Source organism: Furipterus horrens, unplaced genomic scaffold (genome assembly GCF_987537825.1).
Source record: "Furipterus horrens unplaced genomic scaffold, mFurHor1.1.pri manual_scaffold_4, whole genome shotgun sequence".
Lineage (NCBI taxonomy): Eukaryota > Metazoa > Chordata > Mammalia > Chiroptera > Furipteridae > Furipterus > Furipterus horrens.
Genome location: NW_028327174.1, coordinates 24271028 through 24282176, shown reverse-complemented (window position 1 = coordinate 24282176; position 11149 = coordinate 24271028).

Below are 11149 nucleotides of genomic sequence, written 5' to 3'. Positions count from 1 at the left end.
GCTGCAAGGGCCCAATTCTCTGCAGGGAGGATGCAAAACAGAGCTTTCCATATATCTTTCTGAAACAAGTTTATTAGAAGATTTGGTAAAACCAAGTACTTTAATAAGCACTGTCCCCTTCTGACACACGTGGAAGAAAAAAAGAGCATGAGAGGCGAGACGGGCCTCAGGAAGAACAGTCCAGTCTCTGAAGTTTCACTGAGGTTGGGGCCGAGTGGAGGGCCTATAGCGAGAGTGGCTTCCTGTCTTGTTACCTACTGGCTCCAGGGTATCCTCCAAGCTCACCAGGAATCTGGAGATAATGTTTCAGAAGGCCATGAAGGTGCCAGATAACCTCCTCATTTTACTCCCACACAGGGCCCATTGTGGCAGTTTGCACACCTCTATTATCCATCTCATCATGCCATCTAGCCAAGGATCCTTGCACAAGAGGGTGAATTTTTTGCACACCCAGTATACACTCCTTGGCCTCTCACATCACATGCCTGTGACCAGCACTCTCAAAGCTCAGCACCTTCAAGTTTGGCATTTAGAACACAGGGAGCCCGGCTTGACCTCCCTGATGTCCTTATGGGTCAGCTGCGGTCATCTGTAATTTACTTTGGCTCTAACCTGCTTTCTGCCATCTGTTTGTTGTTGTTGGATGGCCTGAAGTAGAACTTTTTACATATAAATTTTAAGAACCTCCCGGCCACACCCCCTCTGTGACCCTCATCTGGCTAACCCTAGCTATAATAGAGTGGAAAGCTGGGGTCACACCATCAGGCTACCCAACACAGACAGAGATTTCCTTGTAGGACATGTTTGGGGGCAGTTGGTTCTTTCTTGGGAAACTCTGGTCCATGATGGGGGCTGGGCTTTGGGTGGCGGTCCTCAGCTCCTAGGTGGTTGGAAGAGTGGAAGGTTCGATAACCTTCTGCCCTGAATCCTGGCCCTCAGGCCGAGGATCTGTCTTGCAGATCCAGATGGAAATAGCTGACTCACTACAGCTTCCTTTTATTGGTGGGGAGGAGTAACAGGGACCTCCTGCTGAACCTCCTTGTTTGGGAAAGAACTATATCTATTTGGTTGAGGGAAAAAGAAGGGTCTTACCACGATGGTATAGACCATCCCCTAGGTTTCCTGATACTTAGGATAAGGTACATGACCATCATGTTGTTATGAACTCTTACCTCTTAAAGAGTCATGCATCTGGTTCCACTCAAGCTTCATGTTCCTCATGACCTCTGTCACATGAGGATCCATGTTGTCACAGAGTCACTCACTATAAGGCTTAAGATCTTCCTCTTGGCCTATGTTTAGTCATGGGTCCCTCATAATGTCTTGTAAAGTTTCTCTGTTGTTGAGGTTCAAGAGTCATCAACTTTTTAACATCTTACTTCATTAAAAAGATATAAAGATGATATATCATATTGTTAGCTCAGTGTCCAGTACCGAAGCTCCCATAGATCCTCCCCACTAAAAGATAGGTTCCCAGCGAATATCTCGTATAGCAGCACTTCCAAGTTCCATACTGCTACTTCGGGGTGATTGTAGTTTTGGCCCCAGGTAGAGTACTGTGAAGTAAGGGAGCCTGCCATAGAAACTGCTCAGCTTATGGCTGACAAATCATTGCTGAAGCCAAAGACTGTCATGTTTTTTTACTGCTTCATGACAGAGCACATTCCCTGGCTCCAGGTCCCTGTGGACAAAGCCATTCTGGTGGCGGTACTGACGGGTGACTGCTGGAAATGGCCTCCTCCTTACTCTGGCAGATGCATAGGGGTGCTGTAATTACGTACACACCCCTTCAACTCAAATTCTTCATGAAGGTGAACTGTGTTGTCCAGGAGGCAATCGCCTTGAATAACTTTGTAATACTGGGGTGATTCATAGGTACTTCATATATGCTATTGGTGTAAATACACATTTAAAATGGAGAAGATGCGCATCTGTTTAAGAAAATAATGAATTATCATTTTAAAAAGGGAGACAAGGTCCCCACTTTGCGCCTCCAAACGTCAGCCATGTTGGCTCAGACACATGAAACCAAGCCTCCCTGTGCAGCGCCCAACCTCTCCTGTGCTAGCAACTGTAGCAAATGAGAAAAGAGGCCGGTAACCACCCAACACCCTATTCTCCTTTTATATTTATGTTTGGGTGGGAGTGAAAATTTTCAAACTCTTTGTTTGAGGGCGAAAGAAGCAACATTGACTAAAGGGAGAAGTTGTCTATCCGTGCAATGCAGTTCCAACAGAGGCCTCAGCTGACTCCATGGGGACTGCTGGTTCTGAACTGACACCAATTCCAGGGGACCAAAAATGGCACTGTGGGTTGACCAGTCAGTGTAAGGGCTTATAGAGGTGAGGTGACCAACAGCTTTAGCTCAGATCTCTCTGAGTCCAGTGGGTTTTTCTGGAATGTACATTTGGAGTACATATCTCCAGCAGCTGAGTGTGAGTGCAAGCTGGCCAAAAAGTTCGTTCGGTATTAAAGTACAAGAAGTCACATTTTTTATTTTCATCAACACTGAACAACACATGCACCATTTTGTTCCACTACTTTCTTCTTTCAGGCAATTTCATAATTCCACCTTCCCAAAACTATTTAATCTTCTTGAGCAAAGAATGTTCTAGGTGCCTTTTGCAGTCTTCCAAGGAATTGAAATTTTTTCCATTAAGAAAATTTTGAAAAGACAAAAATAAATGGAAAATTAAAGGTGCAATGTCTACTGAATACGGTGGATAAATAGAACTTCACAGCCAAGCTGTAAAAGTTTTTGCCTGGTCATCAAAGAAACATGTGCTCTTGGGTCATTCTGATGACAGATTATCCGTTTCCTGTTTACTAATTCTGGCTGAGTGCTGCTTTCTGTTGGTCTAGGTGGGAGCAATACTTATTGTATTGTTTGGTTTTCTGGAAAGAGCTCATAATAGAGCATTCCTTTCCAATCCCACCATATACACAACATCACTTTCTTTGGATGAAGACAGACTTTGGTGTGGTTTTTGGTGGTTCATTTTGCTTGCCCAACAATCACTTTTGTTCCATAATTTAGTAAAATATCCACTTTTCCTTGCACATCACAATATGTTTTTAAAATGGAACATTTTTTGTTATATTTAAGTAGAGAATCTTGTGAGGAAATATGGTCAAGAAGGTTCTTTTCGCTTAACTTATGGTGGAACCCAAACATCAAAACAATGAACATAACTAAGCTGGTACAAATGATTTTCAACACTTGTCTTGAATATTTTAAGTATGTCAGCTATCTCCCATGTGGTATAACATTGATTGTTCTCAATGTCTCGATTTGATTGCCATCAGCTTCAGCTGGTCTACTTGACTGTGGAGCATTGTCCAGTGAGAAATCTCCGGCACGAAAACTTCGCAAACCACTTTAGACACATTCGACCAGTTACAGCACCTTCTCCACACACTGCACAAATCTTTTTTTGCATTTCAGTTGCATTTTTACCTTTCCTGAAAAAATAATGCATAATATGTTGAAAACGTTATTTATTTTCTTCCATCTTCAATATTAAAATGGCTACACAAAAATTCACCAATTTTAATGTTTTTTTTTAATGCATGCTGATACGATGTCTGCCACGATACAATCTAACAAGATTGTTTTAAATGAAGTGAAAGACAACTAAGTGCTACTAGACCATCTTATGGAAAAACTGAATGAAGTTTTTGGCCAGCCTACTTTGCTGATCTGATTTGCAGATCCAGGTTGAAAAGCAGATTCATTATAGCTTCCTCCTACTGAGGGTAGAGACCTTGGTTGGGCAAACACTACCACTGTTTGGTTCAGGGAAAGGGAAGGGCTTTGCCATGATGATATAGACCTCCACCTTGGGTTTTTCGGTGCTCGATGTTATGTGACCATCATAGTGTCATCACTCCTGCCTCATAATTAGTCATGGATGTGGTTTTATTCATACTGCATGAACTAGTAATAGTAAACCAAAAGCAATACCACATTCCTAGAGGAATTGTAGAGATTAGTGCCACCTACCATCAAGGTCTGAAAAATGCAAGGTTGGTGATTCCCATCCCATCTCCATTTAACTTGCCTATTTGGTCTTTGAAGAAGACAGATGAATCTTGGATAACTGCAATAGGTTATTGTAATTTTAACCAGCTGGTTATTGCAAGTGCAGCTCCTCTACCATTTGTGGCTGCTTTGCTTGAGCAAATTAACACACTCCCTGGTACTTGGTATGAAGCTATCAATTTGGCAAATATTTTTGTCTCCATTCCTGTCAATAAAATAAAACAACTGGAAGCAGTTTGCTTTCAGCTGTTAAGGCCAATAATAGCCCTTCATTGTTTTACCTCAGGAGTATTTCAACTCTGAAAGCTTTGTCATAATTTAGTTCACGGATATTGTGATCACCTTTTCTTTCCATAGATTTCATACTGGTCCATTACATTGGTGACGTTATTCCAATGGGACCACTTGAGTAAGAAGTACAACCACTCTCTATTTATTGTTAATACACTTGTGTGTCAGAGGGTGGGAAATGAATTTGACAACTAGGGACATTCTTTTTCAGTGAAATTTCTAGGGGTCCATTGAACAGGGCACATCAAGAAAACTAAAATAGGATTATTTGTTGTATATGGATTCATCCAAAAATGGGGCACAATCCCTAGTGGGCCTCTTTGAATTTTGGATGCAAAATAGTTCTCATTTGGGTGTTACTTAGGTCCACTTATTTCTATCTGGAAATAAAGATTTGAGTATTGTCTATATATTCTATTTAAAGCCATGCACAAAGATGAGGACTTCAAGAGTAAACTTATAACAAAAAGAGAAAATACAAGGTGAGGCAAAAGTAGGTTTACAGTTGTGAGTACACAAAAGTTTAATCTTGAATTATTATTGATTGATTATTGTATTATTTTCCATACAAACAACGTGGGTTTGCCAATCTGGAAATCACTTACGCTCTTTGAAAGTAGAGTTTCAGTGTAGTGCTAAAGGCTGAATATAAAATATGGTGGCAAATCAATGAAATGCTATTGAGAAATAGAGAAAGCAAATAGATGCTTTCCAGATTCTTGACTTTAAGACTTTATGTCCCTTTCTTTGATATATCTTTGCAACTAATCTTGTATCCCCATGTAATGCACTTGTATTAAATTACTGAGGTTTTTAATTTTATGTTACTTCTATTGTCATAATTGTCATCTTCCCACTAAATAAAAGACAATTGTAACCAATTAATAAATTAACTTACTGAATGTGTCCTAGAATTTCCTAATCAAATATTTTCTTAACACTTTTTTTCTATTTCATAATAATATCTACTTCTATTGAATAAATTCAATTAAAGAATGATATATAGTTGTAATGCTCTATTTATTCCCATTCTGTAGTAATGTACTAACATGGGAAAAGACAGGACATTGAGTATAATTATAATTGAATTATAATAATGTCTTGACTTCAACATGTGTTAAATACAATAAAATCTAGATTGTAAAGTTCAATTTCTTTTTAATTGTGATACTCATAATGATAATCTGTGCATGCAAATCACAGGGTACATGATATAAGAAGAAAATATCTGATAATTTGTTTTTAATGTCAAGTGGTATACAAATAAATTTTTTTCATTAGTATCACTTTCTTCTTCATTCTTTGGTATATTGCTTCAAAAGTACAATGTGAAGAATTCCAGTAACAAAAATGTAGCATTAGAGGTAGATTCTGGTTTCACATTATACATGAAATTAAACTTCGGATTCAAATCTAAATGTAAAAATAAAAGTAGCAATACTTTGAGAAAATCTGCAACATTAAGCATTTTATTTCAAAGAACACCATAGAACATAATACATGATAAACAATCTGGGGGAACATATGTTCAATATCTAAACATACAGAGAATGGAAACTATTGTACTACAGAAGTTTTTCAAGTTTTATTTCCTATCTGTGAGGTCCTTAGCAAAGTTAAGAAACTTGACTTTTATGCTTCCCTCCTTTGCTCTGGTTTAAACTTCGGGTTGGCCTTATTAACTTCCTTCTCATGAGTAATTCTTCAGACTTTTTCTCCTACTTTTTTCTATTATCCCATGCCTTATGCAAGTAGGAAGAATATCTTGATTTAAGGACAAAAGACTAGGCTTTAAAATAAAAGCTAACAATAGAAAATATGTATTTTCTATGTTCTCCCCAAATCAGCTTTGTTTTGCTACTTCACTAAAACTTGGCATCATTTAACAAGGTCTCTTTTCACCCAATTCCTTAGAAAAAGCCTTTTGTGCTGAACAATTCTTCCAACCTTCAGTAGGGCAGTCATGAATATGATAGAATCTTTAGATTTATATCTCTATGACATCCATGGCCCCCAACATAGGACTAAAAAGTATAAAGAAGAGGATATAACTTAAGAATTTTAGAATAAAATTTGTTAATTGCCACAAATGTAAGGGAAGAAATAAAGGTTACAGATATACTTTTCAGGGGAAAACTGCATTTTTTTTTCTGTGAAGCATATCCGTTGTAGAATATTTGACTTATTAGCAACACAATTCTCAATAGAAAATTTAAGTGCATACCTTTCTAACCAGAAGAAAGAAAAAAAGGAACTAATCTTTTTCCCATCTGCTATGTTATGATTTGAATTTTTAATACCAAAAATAAGATTAATATTTTGCTTACTATATTAGAAAGGAACAAAATTTATTTGAAAAAAAATGGTTTGCATGTTCCCCTTTAATTTAGTCTTAATATTTTTTTTCTCTAGTTATTCTAAATTGCATGCATATTCTAAGGTGGAAATTTCCTTAAAAGACATTTGGTGGGAGAAAAAGATTGAGTTACCAAAGACATCCTCTGTGCTAACCTCGCAAAAGATAACAGCAACAGCTTGAACAAGAGTGTTTCCTCCATCTTCAAAATATGATTCTTTGAAAAACCAGAAATATTTCCAAAGGACCCTCCTAGAGACTGAGTGAGGCAAGCATGTAGTAAACACACTTCTGGACTGAGCTGAAGCCCATGCGCTACATTCTCCATTCCTAAGAATTCAATATTAGCATCAAAAAGTGTGTCTGAATGAGTGTTTATAATCAGTGAACAGCTTGCCTGAACTGATTGGAGGATAGGTAGGTAAAATTAAAATGGAAAAAAACTTCTTTATTTAGAAATTAAAAATAAAGTTTTTATTTCTTTCTGCTGCCACTGCTGCAAGAAGTCTCCACTCTTTCTTCTCTCAAGCATTGCTCAATTAATAATGTGACTGAAGTTTATTTTAATGGATTATATAATTCTGATATGTTCCACTAACATTGAATTACCTGCTTTTGGTGTGAAAGAATGACTAAGAATTAATTGGGCAAATATAAAATATAATATTAAAAATGCAAGGAGAAACAGGCAAAGGTCCACATATTTTGTGGGTTTTATGAAACACTATAGATACTTATTTTATGAAGCGATGTGGTAGATAATAACACTGGAAATCTGTTTTTTCCCCATATGACTGAGAGCTTTATATAGCAGATATGCACAGAATATTCTGGGAGAAAATAAGAAAGGATGGAACCTATTAAAATTATTTTACACTAAACTGTATATATAATAGAAAGTAGGGAATAATTTTAAAAGTTACAGCAGTGAGGGTTATCTCAGACTGATGGTTTCCTATGCAAATAGCATAAATATATTGAGTATTGGGATCATGTGTGTAAATAACTTAATATAATTGGTTGTAAGTTCTACGTACCAATGTCATAGTACATAATTAAAGACCTTAGAGAAATGTGCTAAATATTTGGTTATATCCAATGAAATGCATGACTTAGAGACTGAACATTTTATGATTTTTAAAGAAACCTAATAAATGGATATTAGAATGGAGGAGACTTGGAAAACGACATTATTAGTACTGAGAGATGACTAGGACATAGAATGAGCTAAAGCAGAGAATGTGATAGATATAGAAAAATAGAATAAAGTTTCTAGTTTAGAAATTATTTGACTTTGGTAGAAGAGGAGGTAAAATCATAGTAGGAAATGCTTCCCATATTGCTCCACTGAAAAATTAAAAGGTGGTATGATACATTTGTCTTTATTGAGTTTGATGTTGTTTTGGATTAATAAAAAACTGCTTAATTGGGAAGATAAAAATTTTGTTTTGGAGGTTAAGAGAGAGGGCTACTTGAAATAATGATGTGGGCATTATCTACATTTAGATAAGTATTAATATTTGGGCACATAAAGCAAACAGCATGTGTTAAGAGAAGAAGGTCTAAAATAGAACTCCAAGAAAAGACAGTGGAAAGAGAGTCCAAAGAGGTAGAAGAGTAATCGAAGAAGTAATAGGGCCCCCATGAGTGGGGTTAAGGATCAGAGAATTTCAGAGTTATTAGTTATATATAACATGAAATGTTCTAAAACTGGCAACTTTATGGTCAATGGTGATCTTAAATGTGACTAAAGTTCTCTTAGAGTGTGTTGAAAAGTAACTTAAAGGTGAAAATGCATAAAAATTAAAATCCATTAAGAAGCTTCTCTTATAATGAAAAGTTTCCATATTTGTGATAAGAAAACGTGTAACTGCCTGTGTGCTTCACATTACAACTCTCAGAATATGTTATTCAGTGTCATTTTATCCACTACTATGACCTTGGTTGAGGTTGATAAAAACAAGTATTAACTTATTATCATCTCCACCTAAGTTTTTTTTCTTTTTTATTTCCACTTATTCCCTTTTGACAGTGCAACCTTCTAAACATCACTTATTCTGTAACAGGTTGATTGTGATTGTAAATTTTATATGTCATCTTGGCTGGGTTGTGGGATGACTCGATAACTAGTAAAAAGAAATTTTTTCTTTCTTTTTAAAATTGTTTTTCTATTATAGTTGTCCTATTTTTCTCCCCCCCCCCCAATTGCTCTCCCTTACCCCACCAAACCCTCCAACAGTTAGTCCCCACCCTGTCGTCCATGTCCATGGGTCATTTATGCTAGTTCCTTGACTAGACCCTTCTGCTTCATACCCACCTTTCTCCCCTCCCTCTCCCCTCAGTCACTGTTTTTGGATATATATTTTATTGTTTCCAGAAGAAATTAGCATTTCAATCAGTAGACTGAGTCAAGAAAATCCACCTTGAACACTGTGGGTGGGCATCATCTAATTGGTTGAATGTCCAAATAAACCAAAAACAGGAATGGCAAAATTTCTCTCTTCATGAGCTGAGACATTCATCTTCTGCCCTTACACATCAGAGTTATTGATTCTTGGGCCTTCAGAATCTGTGACAGACACCAGTGGCCTGTACCCCTGTTCTCAAGCCTTTATCCTCTAACTAGGGTTTTTATTGTACTATTGGTTTCAGATTTGGACTGAATTACAACATTGGCTTCCTAGATCTCCAGTTTGCACATGGCAGATGTGACATATCTCAGCCAGTCCCATAATCTCTTATCTACATATATCCTATTAGTTCTGTTTCTCTGCCAAACCCTGACTAATACATAGATTCTATCCACTCACCTTTAATAACTTGTATGCTCTTACATTCTTGGCCATTTTCTTTTCCAATTCTCCACTCTTTAAAAAAAAATATGTTTTATTGATTATGCTGTTACAGTTGTCCCAATTTCTTTTTCCTCTTCTCCCCTCCACCTGTGCTACAGGGGGCAGAGCCCTGTGCACTTGTCACTACCAGGCGACCCTTCTTACCACACTGTGGCGCTTTGTGTGGGGGCTGGGGGTCCAAGATGGATTCTTGCCATTCACTTTCCACTGAGAGACCAGGAGCCTCCTCCTCTGTCCCCATGCCCTCTGGGTCTCACAGTCCGAGGCAATGGGGGTCTGCCTTCCCTGGCATTGGAATCACAAGCTGATGGGTGTGGATGGCAGCCAGGGGTGTTCCCCTGGCACTTCTCACCTCCCCTTAAATATGGGTGTCTATGTTTATTGCAGTCCCGCCACCATTGCTGCAGCTGCCACGGACAGCACAGCTTGATCTCTCCTCCCCGGCTTCACCCCTCCTACCCGTCGGACGAGCACCACTTTTTTATAACTTCATATGTTGGACTTTCATGTAGTTTTATTTTCTGGAACTTCTGGTTATTTTTGGTTTTGTGGTAGTTGTATTCCTTCTTAGTTGTGGAGGGAGATGGAGTGTGTCAGTCTAGGCCTTCATCTTAACTGAAAGTCATCTAATTCTCCACTCATTATTTTAACCAGCACCTATTTTTCTGTAACAACACTAATATCCTTTAAAGGGAGACTATAACTTATCTTGGTATTCAAAGTGGCTTCCACAAAATTGATACTTAACACATTTTGTCAAATAAATATTTAATAAATATATACATTGATGGTTCAAAATTTATATCTCCAGACTCCTCTCCTCTTTTCTTTCTCTCCTATCTTTCTCACTTTTCTGAGCTCTAAACTTAAATGTTCACATTCATGTAGTAAAAGCTAAAATATGTAGAACTGCTAACATGAATTTATTTCCCTCATATGTTTGTCTTTGTATTACATTTTTATGAAATGTATTAGTATCCATGCATTTAGATATAATTTATTTTGGATTTATTCTCCTACCACCTCCAATAAAATTGGATTATATCAGATTGAGAAGAGAGGGATGCATATTATAAAATAATTCGCCAATTTGCAAAAAAAATGACAAAAATGACAGGAATGGTGAAAAGATTACTTCTAGAGCATGATGTGTATGCTAGAAAAAGAAATTAGATGTGTTGAATGGAATAGAATGGAATAGAATAGAATAGAATAGAATAGAATAGAAGTAGAAATAATACAGGGACATTTACATTATGTCAAACAGACTGGACTACATTTTTTAAGTAATTGAAAGACAAAAGAGATTTCTAAGCAGGATTATTAGGTTATATTTATCTTTCCTGATAGTGACTTTAGAAGTTCTATATCATTCACTAATAGGCTCCATAAATTAAAGTTTTATTTGAGTCACTTTGAAGGATATGAATTTATCTAGACACTATCAACCAAAAGGGTGTAGGTGTGGGTTAGTCTCAGATTCATTGTAATTCTTGTTGGCATTTTTTCAGTATAAGGAAGTAAAATAGAAGCAGGGGAGTCAAGAGTATTTTAAAGGGGATGATTATAAACTGTTCACTAATTTAAGGGGGTAGTAAGGAGAGT